The 18,569-nt window shown below is 37.3% G+C and overlaps 1 long non-coding RNA gene across 2 annotated transcripts; it reads left to right on the top strand.

Annotated features, from left to right (window-relative positions):
* The first annotated feature begins 5,632 nt into the window (after positions 1–5,632).
* LOC105236988 lies at positions 5,633–17,639 on the top strand. Of its 2 annotated transcripts, none has more exons than XR_002142380.1 (3): positions 5,633–5,684; positions 16,493–16,547; positions 17,579–17,639. It is a non-coding gene; the product is annotated as an uncharacterized LOC105236988 (long non-coding RNA). The 2 variants fall into 2 exon arrangements; XR_004623336.1 differs by lacking the exon at positions 5,633–5,684 and adding an exon at positions 13,058–13,087.
* Positions 17,640–18,569: the final 930 nt, after the last annotated feature.

Raw genomic sequence — 18,569 nt, 5'->3', positions numbered from 1 at the left:
ATGAAATTATAGTCTTCTAATGGATATATCAAAATCTCTCCTCTCCCAAACTCTGTTCCCATTTCAAATCTGGGTACTACTACTTTCTTAATGTGTTTTATAAGGGTTTTAGCATAATCTTCATCATTATTACTATCATTCATAAACACTAAAGACCATCAGGTGAAAAAGCTGGTTAGAAAAATGAATGCAGAGAGTCAGAGGTCTGTCTCTGAAAGGATAATGATTCACAAAGCAACTATTTTTCTTTGGAAAATGTTACTTGTACCAAACAAAAGTTGATTATTTTTGCCTGATTGCTGATTGAAATTCATCACAGCCATTTCCTAAATTTGGATTGAGTTCCTGAATTGTCATTTGAGCATGTAAACTAATAATAACAGACTGTTAAATTGTATGGTTTGGTACTTAAATGGCAATACAGAATAACTACAATTTGGATACCTGCTGAAGAATACTGTCTTAAAAATAGAAAAGTTCATCAGAAATAAAAATCTTAATGAATGATTGCCTAAAGAGCTCATAATCTCTGTTTCTCTGGATAATCTAAAATCTGCTCCTCTATTAATCTAAAGCAGCAAGAGTTACATACTTGACGTTTATACATTGACCACTCTGTGGAACTGCAGTTACTGAGTTAGGTTTGAATTCACTCCTTTGACTTGTGTTGAGGTCCTCCTGAATGAGGAGTTGTGTTATGAAGCACCTCTCTAAAACTTGTTCCTGAATTTACTGTCAGAATATTGTTAAGGACATATTTTGTTACAAGAACCCTCCTTGTGAGGATTTTCAGAGTAAGTTAATTTTTATTAGTAGTGTTAGGAATTGCTGAGCTTTTCCTGAATAATTGATTCATAGATTCTATGAATGGTGTAACTCAGCAAATCCCAAACTAAGGTAAGACTCACTGAGGAAAACTTTCAAAATACTGAATCTTGGGTCTTTGTCCAGATGGACTGACTCAGAATATGGAGGTATAGGTCCGGAATTTGTTTTTCACAAAATGTCCAGGTGGTTGTCAATGAACAGACTCTGAAACTCACTGAGTAAACTGATCAACTTGCCTGTTTTTCACTGCCAGCTAGAAAAATTAAGAGGCAATATTGTAGTCTACTTTATGAGTCCATATGATTTCATGTTCGGTATGTCTTTTTAAAAGAAACCTATTTAAAAATGCATCCTACCTTGCTTTCTCTTAGTTTTAACATTAATTTCTACTTTCTACTCCAGCTCATGTTTGACAAATCATTGCTTACCATTTTTTAATTTTTTCTGTTTAATGACGAAAAAGTGTATCCCATAATACACACAGATTTTAAGAATATTTAAGAAATATTGATAAATTACACATGGTTTGTAATCCAAATATAGAAGATAGAATAACTCCCAAAAGTTGCCTAATGTCCCTTTCTAGTCATTTCTCACCTATCTTCCCTCTAATTATAACAATGAATCATCTAAGTCACTACAGTTGATTTAACCTGTTCTGGAACTTCTAATACGTGGAATAATAGAGTATGTACTCTACTGTATTTGGTTTACTTTCACTAAAAAAATATTAAGATTCAATCCATGTTGCTTTGTTTATCAGTAGTTTGCTCCTTTTTATAGTCAAATAGTAATCCATTTTCTAGAACACCAAAATTTATTTATTCATTTATCTGTTGATGGACATTTGAGTTCTTTCCAATTTGGGCAGTTATGAGTAAACATTCTTATACATGTCCTTTGTGGACATGGGTTTTGATTTATCTTGGGGAAAATCCTAGGCATGGAATTGTTGGGTCACAGAGTTATGTGTCTCACATTTTAGAAACTGCTTTTCCAAAGTGGTAGTATTATTTTACACTCTCATGAGCAAAGTATGAAAATTCCATCTGCTTAATAGCCCGCCAACACTTGAAATTTGTGTCTTTCTTATTTATTTATTTTTTTAGTAGACTCCATGCCCAGCGTGGAGCCCTACATGGGGCTAGACCTCATGACCCTGAGATCAAGCCTGAACTGAGATCAAAAGTCCGACACTTAACCAACCGAGCAACCTAGATGCCCCAAAATTTGTAAGTCCTCTGAAAATTATGATATGTAACAGCATCTCATGGTTTAAGTTTTCATTTTCCTCATACTTAAGGATGTTGAGAATATTTTCATATACTTGGTCATTTGTATACATTTCTCAATAAAGTGTCTTTTTTCAAATTTTTGTTTATTTTTATTACCTTATTTGACTTTATGTTATTGAATTACAGGAGTGTTTTTCCTGTAGTATATTCTGAATGCAAGTCTTTTTTTTCAGATATGTGTTGATTTTTCATTTTTCAATAATGTAATTTGAAGGGCCAAAGTTAATTTTAATAAAGTCCATTTATCACTTTTTCCTTTTATTCTTAGCTTTTTTGGGTCCTGTAAAAGAAATCTTTGTCTCCTCTCTCTTTACAAAGATATTCCCCTATATTTTATTCCAAAAATTTTATGTTATTAACTTTTACATTTAGGTCTGTGATCCATCTTGAATTAATTTTTGCATAGGTGTGAGATAAGAGTTCATTTTCATTTTGATCTGTACAAATGTCCAATTGTTCCAACACCATTGTTGAAAAGATGATTTCTTGCTCATTAACTTACCTTGGTGCTTTTGTTGAACAACAATTGAACATAAATATATTTGGGTCTAGTTATGGTATACCTATTTTCTGCTTTGTAGAACTCTATCCTTATGACATTTATATAACATTTTGGTAACTTTAGCTGTAAGTGAGGATTAAAATCATAGAAATAAGTAAAATCAGACAGTAGGAGTATAATGATCTTTTCAAAATTATTTTTGCTAAGTCCTTGGCATTTCCATATAAATTTTAGGATTAGATAGTCAAATCCTCCATATAAACTGCTGGGCTATTGATTAATATTTTGTTGAATCTAAGGGCAAACTGGGGAGAACTGACATCTTAATAATATTGACTCTTTATATCCATGAACATGACATGTTTCTCCATTTGTTTGTGTCAGATGTTCTTCTTCATCTATTGAGTTGATCATATGGCATTTCCTCTTTAATTTGTTAGTATGATAAAAAAAAATCATTATTCATTTTTAAATGTTGAACCAAACATTTTTCCTCTTTTATTGAAATAATTGCTGTGTAACATTATTTTAGTTTTCGGTGCACAAACATAATGATTCAATATTTGTATATATTGCAAAGTGATGACCACAATAAACTTGCATTCTTTTTTCTTTTATTTTTCAGAGAGAGAGAGAGAAAGCACAAGTAGGGGGAGTGGCAGGCAGAGCAAGAAGCAGGCTCCCTGCTAAGCAAGGAGCCCCATGTGGGATTCGAACCCAGGACCCCAGGATCATGACCTGAGCCCAAGGCAGACACTGAGCCATGCAGGTGTCCATAAACTGGCATTCTTGAGGCAAACCCACTTTCTGATGACATATTGTCATCTCGTATATTCTGGACTTGTTTTGTTAATGTTCTATTGAAGATTTTCAGCATGTTCATGAGTAATATTTGTTTATAATTTTCCTTTCTTTCTAATGTTCTTACTGTGTTTTGCTATGAAGTTTATACTCTATTTCATTTTATTCCCAGCTCCCTGTTCAGTACTCAAAGGAGATGAAAAGCTGATCATCTCAGTCTTCTAACTCGGCAGGGTGTCTCAGTTGCTAAGGGTAATGTAAAAAAAATTACCACAAACTTGAACCTAATGGCTTAAAATAACAGAAATTTATTCTGTCACAGTTTTCCAGACCAGAAGTCTAAATAAGCAGGCCTGAGAACACTCCCAAGGCTATAGGGGAGAATTCTTCCTTGAGTCTCCCAGGTTCTGGTGGATCCCATGTTCCTTGACCTCTGACTATACTTCCTTCTCTGTCTTTACCTTCCCATGGCTCTTGCTTCTGTGTCTTCTATCTCTTATAACGAAATTAATTTAGGGTCCACCAAGATAATCAAGTGTGATTTCATCTCAAGAACCTTAATGTAATTACATCTGGACAATAACTTTTTCCAACTACGGTCATAGTCACAGGTTCTGGGGGTTAAGATAGGGACTTTTTGGGAGGACTACCATGGAACTCACCATACAAGGATTCAATCTTGTTTGTGTTAAAAAAAAAAAAGAAGAAGAAGAACTATGTATGCTTGTTAAATTTTAAGCTGAAGGACTAGAGAATTTATATATTTCTCTTTGCTGGAAGAAATGTTGTTAATAGAGGATCTCAGATGGGGATAAAGTCACTTGATGCTTCAGTTCAGGGCCTCTGAGAAGAGAAAGCCAGAAGAATTTGGAGGAATTAGGTCCATAAGAGACTAATTGGAAAAATGCCTACAAAAGAAAGAGAAGTCAGAAAAGGTGAGGAGAATCCTGACCCATGTGAAGAAAAGAGTAAGGAAGGGGAATTCCATTAGACAGGGTCTCAGATTGCAAGTAGTTCCAAGAACGTGTCATTGAGGGAGTCTTTGAGCCAAAATGACCCATCAAAGAAATTCTGCATCTTAGAGGAATGGGTGTCTCTTCGTCACTGGCTGAGAGCAGCCCACCGGAAATGAGATGATAGGGAAAACAAAGTGGTAGAAAATTCAGACAAGAGCAAGGGCCACCGGTCAAATATGTTCCCTGCAGCCAGAGATCCGAGTGGAGCATTTTCAGGGCAGCCACACTCAACATGTGCGAAGTTAAATTTAGCTGGTTTGGGGGCGTCAGTGAAGAAAATCATCTTTAAATAATGAATTCTGCCCATCCACTCCCAAGTGCTCTCCCCATGCTATTATGGTTTTAAGGCATTTTTACTTTGTACACAGAATTTATTTTTTCCAAGGAAAGAGGATGGGTCTTCACAGGGCTAATTTGGACCATTCATTTATAATCTAATTTAATCAAATTGTATAATCTACCTATAAACTATTACAACAGTCTTTTAAAATACAGAATTTGTCCTGTCATTAACTGAACAGATGTTTAACCCTTCTTTGATTTTTTTTTTTGTATTTTCTATACAGAACTGGGCATTTGAAAATTGAGGGTTAGGATATTAAAACATTTTATTTCCCTTTGTCCTCTTTACAGCCTTTTCCAAACCAAAACCAAGAAGAGGCGTAATTTGTTAGGAAAATCTGTGGACCTATAGAATTTCCTGTAGCTGCTGCCACCACCCCTCCCTTGAGCCACACCTCCACACTCCCCCTGCAGCATCCACGCTGGGGACTCGTGTCCTCCAGAAGTCCGACCACGGCACTGAAATGACTCAGGATGACCTTGAACCGCAGTGGACCAATATCTACTTTTTTCTTTAACCACGGTGGCCATCTGTGGCAGAGGGAGCTAAATGCTGTAGGTCTCAGCCCTGGTTTAGAGAGCTCCATTGAAGGACTCCCCTTTCCTCCATGCTGTGTAATTTTATGACAGAGTCCCTGTCCTTTCTCTCCAAGATAGAACCTAATGTTGTGGGGAAGGTGCTTTGAGCTTCAAGTGATTGTCACAGAAATCCTTTTTTTTTTTTCCTTCCTCTGCCTGTTTACTGTGAAATGTATTCCGTATCACCCCTCTTTTGATGTCTTACCAGGGGAAGATTGGATTGGAAATTTGTAAGAATGAAGCCTATAATATGCATCTGGAGGTTTCTGAAGCTAAACGTGGTATTTAAGGCTCCTGGGCTTCAGATGGCTGCTCCTTCAGGTGAGAGTTAGCTTTCTCTTTCTGGCTTCCTAATCCAGCATTGGTAATCTGGGTACCACATGCATTATTAATAACCATTTTAATAATGGATTCAAAAAATGCAGGTATGTAGGTTTATCTTAACAAACTAGCAGAATTTGAGAAATAGCTATTTTTAAACATATTTTTAGAGCGCATTTGATATGTGCCATGCACTTTGGAAAACACTTTGTAAAATAAACGAGAGTTCTTGTCCCTGATGCCCCATAGTCTATCCTGGGAGTAGACCAGTAATCATAGTTGTAACGTGCACAGTGTGTACGTGAGTATGTACACAGGTATAACATATATGATGTGTCATTTATGTTGATTCTTTCTGGGAAATCTGTGGAAGCAACATCTGAATAATAACTTGATGATCATTGCGAGTGTTCTAGGAACATCTGAAGAAAAAAATATATATAAGTAAATGATGAAAAATGGAAGGTTATATTCTTTCAAAATTTTTAATAATTCAGTGTGGTGGGGTGCCTGGGTGGCTCAGCTGGTTGTGTCTGCCTTCAGCTCAGATCATGATTCCAGGGTCCTGGGATCGAGCCCCACATTGGGTTCCCCACTCAGTGGGGAGTCTGCTTCCCTCTCTCTCTCTCTCTCCCTCTGCCCCTCCCCACCACTCGTTCTCTCTCTCTCTCTCTCAAATAAATAAACAAAGTCTTAAAGGAGAAAAGATAATTCAGTGTGGCTAGAATACAGCATGCATGTATGTAAAAACTAGATTTGAGATTGGAAAAAGTCAGCTGGCTCTATTTTATGGACAGTGATTACTCCTGGAGGTTTCAAAACAAAAGCAGGACCTGATGACAGGGAAGAGTCAAAAACACCAAGATTCTAAGAATTTTAAGGACATTGCCTGAGAAAACTATTGAGAAAGAGAAGACAATACAATAAGCAAGTAGGGCTCTATGAAACCTCACTATTAGAGAAAACCCATCCAAGCCAGTGTTGGTGGGCACTTTTGGTGAGCTTGTTCCTAGGACGCATCTACGTGGAGAGAAATGTATTTTGGCTTTTCCAGTGGTGGTTAGTCAGATAGGACCTCAGGGAAGGAGGTATCATACATAAAGTTCCACTACATCTCACTCACACACACACACACACACACACACACACACACACACACGGAAGGAGAGAGAAAGAAAGAAATTCATAGCAGGTTCTGACTCTTCAAAATTCTGTTTTTCATTTAAAAAAGATTCGTATGGCTCAATGATCTCTCACCTGTAGTAGACTTAGACCCCTTATCATGTACACACTGGTAAAAAGTCACTTCTTGGAATCTTTTTAAAAAGCTCTTTATCTCTCAACAGTGGCTTCCAAGCATTTTCTCAACATCACCTCCCCCCTGCACACCTGCTCAGTAGCATTCACTTGATTTACAAGTCTTGCAAGCTGCCTTTGATTCTTGTTATTGTTAGTGTAAAGCAAATATGCACCCTCTCTCTCCAAGGACCCAACACACTTGGCCTTGACAAATTGTGATCACAGGTTATATTTATAGCAGATACACTTTTCTAACAAGTATTTAAAAATAATTTTGCACTTCACTTAAAACTCACAGTCATGCTGACAGAGTTGTTCACCCTGAGGGAGTAAAACATCTCTCCCTCTCCCTCCGTTGGCTTATTGATTTAATCTGCACTCATCACATGGGGAAAGCAAGTAGCGAGGTGAGTACCCGTCAGGAGAGTTGTTTCTAGCACAGACAGCAGATTGGGTGCTGATCTGGTATCATGACAGTGAGGGCGGCTGTTTGTTCCCTGGATTACCAGCCCTCTCCGAGTATTTTATGGGACTTAGATCCCTTTTGTGGATTTTACTTCTGATGCCTTTTCACTCTCGAGAAGCTTACCATGACAGACTGCAGGAGAGAGAAAACAAACATTCGAACAGGACACAGAAATGTTGTTCTAATTTACAGTTGTGGTGAGGTAGGTGTAGGGGTGGGGATTCATCCAGATGGAGCACATGTGGAGAAGCTTGGAGAAGCTTGGAGAAGTTTTAAAGTATTTGAAGTGTAGTTAGACTGTCTAGACCATATGTACAGGTTAAAGATTCGTGTGGCATGTGTGGGAATTGTAATAGTATGGATGTAATGTATGTTGAAGAAAAAATCCAAAGTGATAGAATGGTATTTGGCTTTCTTTCCCTTTAATCTTAATTTCAGAAAAGGAGACTGATAATGTAATATTTGTCACCCTTAGGACTTCATTTTGTGAAACCTGATTAGTGAAAATATATACAACTTTCACCTATTTACACACTTGAAAAGCACTTGAGAAACCATCTCCATCACGTCCAACACCATCATTTAGTGTCACGTGTTTTTACCAGAAAAAGTGCTGTGGACGATGGAAATGATGTTGGTTTATCCATTTGTCTAAAAAAATGAAGAAATATTTTAATGGACTTTCTGTAACCCTTTTTTTGTGATACACTATGAAAGATATTTAAATTCTCTTCCTCGACGACCCAAGGCATCATAATATGAAATAGAGAATTACTGTGTAACACATGAGAATTATTTTTCCCTAACTAAAAAACAAAAGCAAAAACAAAACCTAAAATATAGAATTACGTTACCGGTAACAACCAAATGCTAAATTATGGTTCCCGAGTGATTTATTAAGAATTTAGTGAAGAAAGATAATGAAGAAATTGCCGTGAGCTCTGGTTTCGCTCCTGGAAACACCTCAGGCAGTAATAAAAAGTATCCCCCTCCCCCCCACCCACTCTCTACTCCCAAAAGATAGCCAGCATTTTGTGTTCTGAAGGCCTGAGCATTCCTTACCTCAGGAACACTTTTTGATGCTTCTCAGGCCTGTGTCTGTCCCTCTGGACCATTCCCATCCACACCTTTCAGAGAGCCAGCAAGCTCTGAGATTGTATGAAGAAATTTGGGGAAGAAAGGACTAAGAATTACACAGGCTTATAGGATCTGGGGGGAGGTGGGAAAGTGTAGACACCTCCACTTTAGTCTCAGATGTGCTGGGGAAATGAGAGGATTGCAGAGCAAGCATAGGGCACTAAAAACAAAGACCTCAGGAGCCTGGAATATGGGCCTCAAGGCTGAGGAAAGGAGGGTAGAGTAAAGGTGTTGAGCTGTCTTGTGACAAGTCTGTCAGTCTCACACAAAATTGCAAAGTTCCAGAAAGTAAATTTTGTATCCCTTTGGCCACACTATTTTTCCACAGCAATCCAGATGAGTTTTCAACATAAAACACGCAGAAATATGGGAAAGCAGAAAAAAGAAGGTATTCTTATGTCCACATCAGGGATTACACATTTCTCATATTTTCTTTAATATTTCAAGAGCTTCATACTAAGTATTAATCAGGATTATGCTGGTTTACAATCATTCCTAGATGAATAGTGCAGCAGATGCTTTTAAAACTTTTTTTAAAAATTACTTGAGAGAGAGAGAGAATGAGCAGAGGGGAGGGGCAGAGGGAGAGGGAGAAGCAGATGCCCCGCTGAGCAGGGAGCCCTATGTGGGGGCTCGATCCCAGGACCCTGAGATCATGATCCGAGCCAAAAGCAGATACTTAACTGACTGAGCCACCCAGGTGTCCCTGTTTTTAAAATTTCCTCAAAGTACAAATAATTCAATAGCCTTGTAATTGTCTAAAAAATAAAAACTAAGGAGTAACAGAGATCGAAGTCCATGCATGATGACAATGACCGTCCACCCGCTGGACGCATAGTACAGTTTCTGAAGGAGGGGAAAAACTCGTGAGGAGTGTTGATGCCCCAGGCAAAACACATCTCCTGTACTTCAAGGAAAATGAGTTCAGTACCTTCAATATCAAGGTAAAATGGTAAAAGATAAAAAGAATCCACTTGTATGTAATGTGGCAAATAAAATCTCCAGAGCAGTGCTTCTCAGACTTTAATGTACGGGTGAATCACCTGGGGATTTTTTTTTTTTAAAGTGAATTCTGACTCAGCAGTTCTGGGGTCTGAGATTCTGCACTTCTGGCAAGTTCCCTGACGCTGCCACTGTGCTGGTTTCAGGAGTAACAAGAGTCTAGTTAACAATCCTGGGATTATATGTGACTATGAAATGAGGCAGCGATAGTCTTTTAGCAGATTTCAAACCATAAAGAGATCAGCTAGCAGTGTTTTGCTGCAGGAAACAAGTGATCTGATAAATTTGTAATCTGCCTTAAAATTCTTCCCTTAGATAATAGAGAAAGGGGGGGTGCCTGGGTGGCTCAGGCGGTTAAGTGCAACTCTTGGTTTCAGCTTAGGTTGTGATCTCAGGGTCTGGAGATCGAGCCCCCGTAAGGTTCCCTGTGCAACATGGAGTCTGCTTGAGATTCTCTCTCCCTGTCCCTCTCCCTCTGTCCCTCCTCTGCTTTCACAAATACACATACACGCGTGCTCTCTCTCTCTCCCCCTCCTTTCTACCTCTCTATAAACAAGTAAGTAAGTAGTAAGTAAGTAAGTAAATAAATAAATAAATAAATAAATAAATAAATACATAAAGTGGACAGAGGAATAACAGGAGGTAGCATATGGAGCCCTTATTCTAAGCCGTGCACTGATATAAATGCTTTGCATTTATTATTTCATTTAGTCTCCATAACAACCCTCTGAGGTAGGTTGGTAAGAAGACCCCAAAAAATGACTTCCACAGAAGAATCATAAACAAGAGGATATGTGAGAGGTTTCAATAGAAAGTTTTCCATGTATGTAGAAATGTAATTCTGCACTAGTATCTGGTTGAAGTAATCTTACTACCAGAAATTCAGCTACAAAAGACATAGTCCAGTTAGGACACCAAATATTGAGCATAAACTAACAGTATGAGTTCATTGTTAAACCAAAGACAAAGCTAATTATGTGTCATGCGTTATGAGGGGTGACAGATAACCCATAGCAGGAACATTAAAACTGTAATGTTTAGACCAAAGGTGTAAAATTCCCCTTGGGCTCTGTCCTAGTTAGAACATATTTACTGTAATTTCTTCTTAAGTCTGGTAGCCAGAAATGAGAGCCATCAACTAAATGGTGAAGAAGAAAATAAGGCAGGATTTTAAAGTAACTGAAAAACAAAGGAAACTTGTATGTCTCCAAGTCATTCAGCCTTGTGGCATCAGTTCTGATCCATACTAAAATGACTTGGGCATCAGTTGCAGGGAGAGAAGGAAATCCATCAAACTTCTGAGATTTTGTTTTTCCCGAGCGACTCTTTGTTTCCCTGGTCTTCCCTTACTCCAAATTCTTACCCTTTCCCTCAATGATACATTCCCATTCCTGGTTTTGTGAGGCTCTTACCCTATTTCTATAACATTTTGCCCTCTGTCTGGCTGCTGTCCCTTCTCCTAAACTGCCCTAAGTACCGTTAACACAAAGCTCTTGTGTGTAACAGCCTCTTTTTCTAGGGTATTAAAGATAATTCAGTGTTTAAAGCACTGAAAAATTTATGATGCTCTCTCTCTCTCTAGGCATTTTAAGATGGGGGGGAAGTAAATGAGTACATAAGGTCTTACAAAGCACCGATTTCCCTATATGATTATTTATTTGGATTTTTATTTTAAATTATTTTGGTTTTTAACAAACAGGAAAAACATATGGATATAACTGAAAGATGAACAAGGACATAATATAAAGAGTAATTCTTTCCACTCCATTTCCCAGACAACTACTATTTCCTAATTCCCAGAGGCAACCCCCATTATCTTTTCCTTGTATATTTTTCCAGAAATGATCTATACTTGAGGATTTTGGAAAAATAACAAATGTTCTTTAAAAATACATTCTTAGCCTTTCTGTTGGGTGATAAGATACATGTTAGAGCCTCGCCCTGAAAACAGCTTTAGAACTCACATTTAATCTAACTGTTCAAAAGTCATTTTGCCACCGGAATAAGATCTATCACCTGTCATCTCTGTCATTCTCCCTGACACTTGCACCTTCCCTTGGGGCTCCTAAGTTTGCCAACCTCTGACTCAGGATCCACTCTTCTCAAGAGACCTCCTTCTCTAGACTAATTCCCACCAAATCCTTTGTCTTTCAGTCTACTGGTTTAAAATCCTAGCAATTTATTCTGTGGCTAGTATTTTTTTTTTTCTTGCTGGCTATCCCCAAGGAGGACTGGCATCACATAAAATAGGACAGAATTCTCTTCTTAAGAGGATTGTTTCTTGTCTCTTAAGTAACCCCTCAAACTGCAGCCACCTTTATGATAACACTCCATCCAGCACCTCCTAGCAACCCTATTATTTTCTTTCCTCAGTAAAGGTTTTTTTTTTTAGATCATTGACTAGCTTCTGGGACACAAATTATTTCCCCAAGGGCCTTTGTGGAGAGGAGAGAGAAGACATTCTTCAGTCACAGCACGTGAGCCCTATGCTTGTGCCGGAGGGATCGTGTCTTCCTCATGCAGAGAAGTCTCAACTCTGTGACTATTGTCTGTGTTCAGCACTGTGAGAACAGAAAATGTTTCTAGTTAGAATAAATTCCTACCTCACCTCTGAAAGTCCTACTTATCACTCCTGAGCTCTGCCATCCCAGTCCTTCAGGGCAATAATTTAGAAAAAGGAATTCTGAGTCAGAGAGAATACCTGGCCGACTTCATGTACCAGGGATGGGGCAGCTCTCCTCTCCTCAGTGATAGTAGCAAGGGAGTTAGATGTCAAATAGGTTGGGTAGATTCTTCATGTTCCTTCACTCCTTTCCTTTACCTTTCATCCACCCAGCTGCCTGGGTGAGAAGAGATCCTGACAGATATTAAGCTACACATATCGTAAGTAAGGTACCAGTAAGTCAGATCCATCAGGCTATGACAAAAATAAAACAGTGGCAAGTTAAACTTTATCCCAGAATCATGTCAAGATAATATCTCAATGAATGAATACTGAACAATGGAAAGTCTGTTAATGTAATTTACCACACTAATAGACTAACAGAGAGAATAAAATATCTTAAAGATGGCTGAATTGGTCAAATTTAGCATTCTTTTTTTTTTTAAGATTTTGTTTGTTTTAGAGAAAGAGAGTGTGAGTGAGCAAGGGAAGGGGCAGAGGCAGAGAAAATCTCAAGCAGATTCCATGCTGAGTGTGGAGCCTGATACGGGGTTCGATCTCATGACCTGAGCTGAAATCAAGAGTTGGGTGCTCAACTGACTGAGCCACCCAGGCACTCCAGTATTCACTTTTTTTTCCAAAAAAGGTTATTTATTTATTTATTTATTTATTTATTTATTTATTTATTTAGCAGAGAGAGAGAGAGAGAGTGCACAAGCAGGGGGAGCAGCAGAGGAAGAAGGAGAAGCAGGCTCCCAGCTGAGCAGGGAGCCCAATGCGGGGCTCAACCCAGGACCCTGAGCCAAAGGAAGATGCTTAACTGACTGAGCCACCCAGGTGCTCGCAGCATTCACTTTTTAAAAAACCATTTATTTTAAAATAATAAACTCATTAAAGTTTAACAAGATACATTTTTGTAGAAATATATTTTCCAGAACAAGTGTTAGTGAGAAGAGTGGCATCCCTTTATATATTTTACAAATCTTTTTAATATGTAGCTTATAGAAGACAAATTCTTGTGTCTGCTTTGGCATTCAGTCTGTTGCAATGTGTTACTTTAAAGTATCTGAAAACAATCTGGCCTCACATAGATACATAGTTGGAAAAGAGAAGAACTTTGAGCCTTTTGAAGTGCCTGAGAGCCCCTCACAGTTCTTCCAACCACTCTTGGAGAATCACTGCTTTAGAGAATCTGATTCAAATCTCACTAAATTGATTTAGCAATATTTCATTCTGTATTAACTGAATCAAAACTTATAGATCAGAAACTAAAAAATTATTTTGCAAGAGTTCTGATAAAGATTTATAAATATACATGTCAATATTAAGTTGAAAAAGTGGACTGTGATTACTTTCCTCATAAACACTTATTTTTAGGAATTTACTATATGCCCTAATTATATGTGTATTTTTTATATATCAATACCAAGTTGATGCCAAAAATCAGTTTTATAATCAGTTATGCATGATTTCATAGTAATTCATTTGACAGTTATTCTTTTGAGCATGTGTATGTACCAGACACTGTCACAGGTTCTGAGGATAGAACAATAAGAAAGCCAGAATACCAGGCTTTATGAAAATTATATTAGAGGAAGAAACATAATAAATTATCAAATAATAATAAAAGTCACCAAATTAAATACCATTTTATACTCATTTTTTTGGGAAATATGAAGAAGTCTTATGATACTCTTAGAGATGATGTGGGTTGAAAGAATATTTTAAATATGGCTGGTAGGTGTAAATTGGATGACAGTTTGTTTTTGCCTTGCACAGTTGAACCTAACCTACGATGTATTAATTCCACTCTGGGTACGTACTCAGGAGAAACCCTTGCAATCTGTGTCAGGAGATATATTCAGAAATCTGCATAACAGTACTGTTAATAGTAGCAGACAACTGGAACCCACCATAGGCAGGAAAAGTGAGAAAAATGGTATATTTACACCCTGAAATAATACACAGTGTAGGAAATAAATAACCATGGACAAGCTGTAACAGCATGACTAGATTGTACTTAAGCACAAGAAGTGGGCCACAGGAGATTAAATTCTCCCTCAGGACTTTTTATAATATTTAATAGAATTTATTACAAAAACTTACTGTTCAAGCATGTGTGTGTGTTTGTGTTTAGGCAAGAAAATGATAAAGACAGTATTTATGTTAATTGCCTCTAAGAAAGGCAAGAGGATGGACAGAGAAAGAGTAAATTGTGAGAATTTATTTTTTATTTTTTAAAAGATTTTATTTATGTATTTAACAAAGAGAGAGAGCCAGAGAGCACAAGCAAGGGGAGCGGCAGAGGGAGAAGGAGAAGCAGATTCCCCGCTAAGCAGGGAGCCCAATGCGGGGCTCCATCCCAGGACCCTGGGGTCATGACCTGAGCTGAAAGCAAACACTTAATGACTGAGCCACCCAGGCACACCATGAGAATTTATTTTCAATGTTTTAGATCTAAGGGTTGGATGTTCAGGAGAGGGTTCAGGAGTGACCAATTTGAATTGGTCAAATAGAGCATTCATTCCTTATACAGGCCTTTCAACAAGTTAAAGATAACAGAGAATGTCCTCAGAATGATCAAGAAAGAATAAAAGCTACAAAAAGCACCATCAAAGTAACCCCAATTAGAATAATTCCTTTTAGGGGTGCCTGGGTGGCACAGCGGTTAAGCGTCTGCCTTCAGCTCAGGGCGTGATCCCGGCGTTGTGGGATCGAGCCCCACATCAGGCTCCTCCGCTATGAGCCTGCTTCTTCCTCTCCCACTCCCCCTGCTTGTGTTCCCTCTCTCGCTGGCTGTCTCTATCTCTGTTGAATAAATAAATAAAATCTTAAAAAAAAAAAGAATAATTCCTTTTAAAGTCAAGACCAAGACAAGGAAGTTACTATATTGGCTATAATTTAACAATATTATAAAGATTAAGTCAATTCCACCAGTCAAAAAGGAGAAATAAGCATAAGACAACACCAGATGAAAGGGATGCTGGGAGGCAGGGTCTTAACTGACGACTAAGTCCCACAGTGTTTCTCATTAGGGACCTTAGGCACATCGGGTAGGACACACCTTCTTCTGCAGGACTTGAAGTAATGTGGTCATTTAACATCCCTGACCCCTGTCCACTACATGCCGGGAGAGGCCTCTAGTCATTGGGGCAGACAATCCTCCAAACATTTCTAGCCCCAGGGGCTGGGAGTCTTTTGGATCAAGAAGGTACTGTGGATCAGGGAAGAGTTTGATCATTTGGGAATTTTGTTTCTGAGAGATCATCAATTTAGAGAGAATAGCAGCACATTTGAGAAATTGGAGCTGTGTGGGGCTTGAGTCAGATTACAGGTTATACACAGAGAGCCCTAAGGGACCAGACCTGAGCGGCTGGGGGATGGGAGGCCTGGCTTTTGGCTAGTGACTGATACAACCAGGGATATGGGGCTTGATGGGATTTTCTGGATTATCTCTTATAAAGGCATGAATAGTGGCTTCTAATTGCAACTTCCTTGTCAAGCTCTTTTCTCAAGAAATTCTTAGTGGTGGGGCAGATACTATGGGCCTGGGGAACAGTACCAGGAACATGTAGAGAGAGACCCACGGATCCTCACATTACAGCTAGCAGAGGGACAGCCACACTGATGGAGACATATTCCCAAAAACGTATTTTCTCATAAGTGATCAGACTGTTATCATTTCAAAAAATATATTCAGTTTATTTTATGATCCTCATCTACAATCCCACGATTTCATATTTGGAGATAGTGTAAATCTGATTTGAGACATTCATCATATGGCATATTATAATAATTTTTGTCCACCATCTTTACTTTTGTTACCCTGTTTTGGTCTGTTTTATTGTACCAAACCATTCTGAAAAATGCTACCAAGTCAGTAGAGCCTTATTAAACTTGTTAGAAATCAAAATTTCAGAATTTCTTATATGGGGTGAATGTTATGGCTAATTCTGTTTCATTTCAGATGCTTCTGAATTTTAATTTAATTGAAATTAAAATAATTTAAATAAAATTGACTGTAGATTTTAAATTTAATTTAAATTCTTGATTTAGTTGCTTTCCAATTTCAATTTAGAATTTTAATTTATCTCAAATAGAAACTAATTTGAATTAATTTTAAAATTCAGATTTCTTTCAGATTCGATTAGAATGCACAGCATTCATTTTGCGCTGTGATTTCAGACTAATCAAAATTATTTCCTTTTATTTTATCTTCTTTCTTTGTCTACTTCCCTCCAGGGGCTTACCGAAGGCTAAAAGAAGAGAGTAGTCTGCCAGTGCACAGGCTAGAAGGGTATGTATTGTCATATAAAATCGATGAGAAAACCATCTAACAGTCAGTCTGACTTTCATCATCACAATGCACCAGCAATTCTAAAAAATTGATAAATTGATTCTAAAAGAATGATAAAGCCTTCCTCTCTCATAAAAAGCTTTTTATTGGCCTATGTTCTAAATAATGGTGGTGGTTACTATTCAGTTTTAATGATATAAACTCTAAATTAGCGCAATTTTATTACCCATCTTTTAAAAACACTATTTTTATGGGGCAGGTAATTTGGAGAACTCCCAGTTAGATAGATGTGGACTCACCTCTATGGGTTTGTTTGGAGAGTAAGCGTGTAACAGTTTGGAATTATTCAAGTTAACTTTGGTTGTGATTTCTGTTCTCCTCCCCTCAGCTGACATTATATATTTCTACATTTAAATAGATTCAAAATAAAGAGTGACAGCAGAGTTCCCGTAAAGATGAAGAAATGAACTTGAGTCACTTCAATTTTGTCATTCTGTGTGACCACTTGGAGTTATTTTTTTTATGTAATTAAAACAGTGAAACAGAACCCAAAATGCAAGGTGTAATATTTCTATTGGGAAATACAAATTTTAGTTCAGTAATAAGATATTTTATTGAATTTGAGTAGTACCTTTGAAATGAAAATCTAAGTTTTCAAAAACTATTATTCCTATTCATTATTAAATCATACTGTTATTATCCATAATGACAACAGACTAATAGGTATAAGTCTTCCCCATCTTATAAGAAATACATTCATGTAATTAAGAAGTATTAATACAGTACTTTATTTTCCCTTATCATACTGATATAATTTATTTGTTTCTTTATCTTATTATGGTATGCTTTTATATACACATATACATAAAAGAAAAGCTTTACTGCCTATCTTTTTTCCTAGCCAGTATTAATTTCTTATGATTGTTGCTGAAAGTAATTTTGTCATAGAGGGGGGCATTTAAAAATGATCCTCTCGCCCTCAGTGTCAAATACACCAGGAATAGCATTCTGTTCTCCATCTGTTCCTTTAGAGATCCATGGATCCTCACTTCACAGCTGGCAGAAGGACAGCCTCACTGATGGAGACATTTTCAAAAATATCTATATTGCATTGTAAGTGATCAGGTTTTTATAATTTCAGTAGAAATATATTGTTTATATTATTTTTCATTTTATATTTGTATACTTTTCCTCCTTTCTGCAAACCCTGTGTGTGACAAGGTAAGATTTGTGTGTCCTTTGCTAATCCTCCTGAATCTGGAACCAATTCTGCCACACCCATCAGGTGCTCAGCAAGCATTCGGTATGGAATAGTGCCATTTTACCCCGATTTTCTTTATTTTTTTAGAAAACATATCGGGTTCTTCTGTGATGATAAAAGAAAGATTAAATGCCTATTCTGCTTATTATGCATGGTAATATTATTTGGAATTTGAATTTTTTTAAGGAAATACAATTACAAGAAAAATCTATGAAATTTTACCTAAAGAATGAAATAGAGTTGGCTGAGTAAAAGAAAATTATGGGCAGAAAGTGTTAGGAAAAAATAAACAAGTCCACTGTTTCACTCATATGCTTTATATCCAAGTTCTTAAACAGCTCCAACAAATTCCCAACCTATGACTATTAATACACACAATAAACTGTTGTTTGATTCATAGACTTCGGTAAGTTTTGTCGTGGCTGAGTCTGAGCAAATAGTTGGATATTTTTCTGTACTCTAGAAACTAAGGCAGACTTTATGACTTCAGCACCGTATCCATCAATAGAAATGAATCACCAAGACAGAAGCCCCAGACACTAGACACAGTGCTTTTAAGACTTTCTTGAAAGGTGAACCTCATTTATCTGTAACCTCTCCAAGCAGACTCTGGAGACAATTTTGGTCTGAATAGCAGGTCCGTCACTTAGATGTGTGATCCTGCAAGTTACTTAACATTTCACTGGGAAAAAATTATATACATATTATATATATAATATAAATTATATAATATATATATTAAGTGGATTCATATATGTAAA

This window comes from Ailuropoda melanoleuca, chromosome 1, assembly GCF_002007445.2.
Source record: "Ailuropoda melanoleuca isolate Jingjing chromosome 1, ASM200744v2, whole genome shotgun sequence".
Taxonomy (NCBI): Eukaryota; Metazoa; Chordata; class Mammalia; order Carnivora; family Ursidae; genus Ailuropoda; species Ailuropoda melanoleuca.
Note: the sequence above shows the minus strand (reverse complement) of the source record. Positions and strands in the feature narration are given on the sequence as shown.